This window comes from Elephantulus edwardii, unplaced genomic scaffold (genome assembly GCF_000299155.1).
Source record: "Elephantulus edwardii isolate Elephantulus edwardi_28Jun2011 unplaced genomic scaffold, EleEdw1.0 scaffold00198, whole genome shotgun sequence".
Lineage (NCBI taxonomy): Eukaryota > Metazoa > Chordata > Mammalia > Macroscelidea > Macroscelididae > Elephantulus > Elephantulus edwardii.
Window position 1 is genome coordinate 3,959,681 of NW_006399948.1, and position 4,369 is coordinate 3,964,049.

Here is a 4,369-nt window from a genome sequence, read left to right on the forward strand (position 1 = left end):
TAGTGCAACAATGAATGAGTGGAAGCCCAAAATCTCTGTAAATGTTTATGAAAATTAATAAAATATAATTATAGAAAAAAAAACAAAAACAAAAATATACTGCTAGGTGCTTTAGTGGATAGGAAGTTGCCCTGCCAACCCAAAGACGTGTGGTTTGAATATACAAGTTGCAGTGTTGGATAAAAATAGGTAATCTCACTAAATCAGGTCAAAAAGTAAAGTTTAAAATAGACTATGATGTTTTAGAATGCCTCTTTAAAAAATAAAACACTAACTTTGTACGCAACATTAAAAAAAATAGACAATCTCTTCCTGTGCAATTTACAGCCTTAGAAAAAGACAGTAGAGGGTCAGCTATGAGCCAGTTCTGTTTAGACAATAATGAGTGAGTAGACTGATGAGAGCAAAAGAAAAATAAAAGAATGTACACCTTCAATAAAAGAAGAATGTACACCTTCAATTCTTAAGAAAGCCACCCAAATAATTGAAATTAACCTGAATCCTGACCTTATGGACTAAGGTATGATAAGTTTGGCATTGATTTTGTTTCTTAATATAAAGGGGTTAAGTTCCTCTCAAAAAAATTTGTGACTAAAGCAAATGATTAAGCGATCAACTACAAAACAGAAGACTGATAGTTGAAACAGTAATACTTTGAAATACAGCTTTGATAATAAGATTCTGAGTAATCACATCATGAACATGCTATGCCATAATTTGACCCTGTACCGATGGATAGATTCAACATGAATTGGAATTGACTGGATAGCAGCTAACAATTACAAAGATTTCCTCTAAGAACTCATCCTTTACTCATATCTATCATTCCCACACTTCCAGTCTAGAATTTCACTTAAAGAGGCCAAAAGAAGTAACAGCCTCTCCATAGTTGTTTACAATTATGATAATTCCATTTCAGCAATTAAGGGGGGGGGAAAGGAACTTACAAAGTCTAAAGTTAGTGTTACTTGGATATAGAAAAGTTGCTTAAATTGTAATAAAGAATCTGGAATTTTTAATATGCACTATAAAATGTATATAGTATCATCCTAATTATAATGCAAGAGCTAAAAGAAATGTCAGAGACGTATACGGCTGGCAGAGATTACTAAAGGTCATCTGGCCTATATTCTCCTTCCTTTAGGAAAACTTACACTTAAATCATCCCCAATGACTCTGCCTTCTAAAGCCTCCCTTGGATTCTATGACCTCACTATATTTTAGTAACAAACACCCTATTTAAATCTGTGTTAAATTACTACATACCTTTTTTACATCTAGTAAGACCTTAACATGAATGTGAAACAAACTGAGTATATGTTTACACTAAAGAATAATTTTATGATTTATTCCTTTTTAAATCACCTACAAGTATAATTCTCCATGCAATTCTTTACTTTTTTGTTTTGTTTTGTTTTGTTTAGAAGGATAGTAGGAGAACAGTAGTTATGCAGTAGCATAAGACCAAATTGAAGACATTTTTGTTGCCTGTTGTGTTTTTTTTCTTTAGAGTTCTCAGCCATAGTTGCACTTGTATAGGGGCTGTGTAACTGAACTTTGGCTAATGAAATGTAGACAGAAATGTTAAAATTCACATCGAGGCTAATTACACACTTGATTATTTTTCTCTCTCTCCCCACTACAGCAAATGCCCCCTAGTCCCTGAGGCTACTTGTTTTCCTGAGCAGCTGCAATAGTTAGTCTAGCACTTGGGCAACTGCTTACTTCAAACACCTGGGTCTTTTTTCTTCTGGCCTTGAAGCTTGTGTTAACTCCAGGGACACTGACATAATTAAGATATTTCGTAAATCACAGGATGAGGGTTGAAGTTTTACAAAATCAATACAAGAATTTGTGGATTAACTTCTTCTATTCACTGTCCTCCAGTGATAATTTAGGATGCATTATCTAGACTTTTTCCCCATGGAACCAAAAAGTCTTCAATGGTATTGACCCTGAATTCTTAACTATAACAAAGTTTTTAACATGCCCTCATGGTTTGTCCCGGAGAAGTTAAAGCCAACTTGCTCTTTGAAGGCAAAGATTTTGAAGCTCTGGCTCGCATTTTTGGCATGTTGTCTGGAAGGATCAGTCCCTGGAGAAAGACGTCATGCTTGGAAAGGTGGAAGGACAGCAGGAGTGAAAGACCCTAGATGAGATGAATTGACACAGAGACCGAGGTAAAAGAAACAGGTGACTTAGAAACAATGAGATTGGTTCAGGAAAATGCAGGGTTCAGAGCTAATGTGCAATTGAGTCACTATGTTTTTTATATTGTTGTTCTTGTTAGGTGCCAGCGAGTTGAGAACGATCTATAGAGACATACGAACAACAGTTTTAAGTCCTGTCCTATTCTGTGCCATCCTCAGACTTATTGGCACTAAATCCCATTGCAACAGTAATTGTGTCAATCTACCTGGTTGAGGGTCTTCCACTCCTTTGTCAAGCTTCTGCCTTTCTGAGCATCATGTCCCTCTTCAAGAATGGTCCCTTTTAGCAACATGCCTGAAGTATGTGAGGCAAAGCCTCATCATTCTTCTTTCCAAAGAACACTCTGGCTACACCCTCTCCAAAACATATCTGTTCTCTTGGCCATTCAGTCCTCTTCTCCAACACTACAGTTCAAAGGCTCCAATTCTTCTTCTGTCATTCTTATCCATTGTCCAGTTTTTAGAAGCATAGCAAGTGACTGGAAAAAATTATGCCCTTAATCAGATGCACATTAGTCCTCAAAATGATATCATAATTATTCAATAATTAATGTCACCTTTTTCTTCATAGTGTTCAGCTTCTCAAATAATTTGCTCAGCATACAGATTGAATACATATGGACAGAGATTATAACCCTGACAAGCTCCCTTCTTAAATACAGAGCAATATCATTAATTCATTCAAAAAACAGCTAGATCAGAACATAGATAGTGAACTATTAGAAGTTCAGGTAGGATTTAGAAGAGGCCATAGCACTAGAAATATCATTGTTGATGTCCAATGGACTCTGGCTGAAAATAAAAAAAAAAATACAAGAAGAATGTCTATTTGTGCTTTATTGACTATGCAAAGACATTGGACCATGTGGATCATATATTATGACTGACATTGAGAAGAATGGGAATCTCAGTGCCCTAAATTATGCTCGTATGAAACCTATACCTATACCAAGATGCTGTTGTGCAAACATTGCAAGAGAACATGACATAGTTTAAAATTAAGAGACTCACACTGGGTTGCAGATAATTCAATCACACATAACAGCAACATGTTTACAAATTTCTCTTTCCATTCTTAGATTTCTTATATTGTACCTATTATTTCTATTACTGTTTCTCAAAAATTCTACTAGTGATCAATTATTCTTCTCTTAGTTTGCCTTGAGAAAAATATAAACTAGAAATAAATGTTATTGTGATGTACATGTTATAGATAAGTAGATCTATCTATCTATCATCTATCTATCATCTATCTACCTATCTATTGTTATTATGTATTAATGAATCAATCACACATATGGGACGCATAGTGATCCTATGCATAATAGCTCAGAACCCTTCTAAGCCAATCTCATGGTCTTTGATACACCTACCCTAATTACCCCATTCCCTGTGCCATTCCATTTCGTCCAGGGTCTTCTTTCCTGTGCTGCCCCTCTATCCTTCCCCAAGGACTAGTCTTTCCTTGCAACATAACCAAAATATGTGATATGCACCTTCAAAATCCTTAGCTTAACATAGCAACTTGGCTTCACCCTTTCCAGGACAGACCTGTTAGTTTTCTTAACAGTCCATGGTATGATCAGTACTCTTCTCCAGCACCACAACTTAAAGGCATCAATTCCTCTGTCATCTTTTGGGCATTGTCCAGATCTCTGATGCTTCTGAAAGCCTGCTGCTCTTTCAGAGGGTCAGCTATGGGTTAGCTCCAATTTGAGAGTACACAAAAATAATAACAATTATATATAATTTATCTACTATCATATAATACTATCACTATAAATTTCAAAGCAAATACTAGCTGGTATTTTCTTCTATTGACTTAAATGTTGCTGTGAAGTTTTACTTTTAGTTAAACGAGATGTTAGTTAAAAAAAATAATTAAAAAGACGTCGAAGCGGGCCGAGTGCGGCCGAGCAAAGCCGAAGCCGGAGCGGGACTGCAGGAGCCGGGCCGGGTCCGGACGGGCCGAGATGCCCTATAAACTGAAGAAGGAGAAGAAGCCCCCCCAAACTTGCCAAAGGCACAGCCAAGCCCAGCAGCTCTGGCAAGAATGATGGAGGCGAAAGCACCGAGGAGGCCCAGTCACAGTCACAGCCACAACCCCAGCCACAGAGCTCGCCTCAGTCCCAGCCACAGCCCCAGTCCCAGCCACCGTC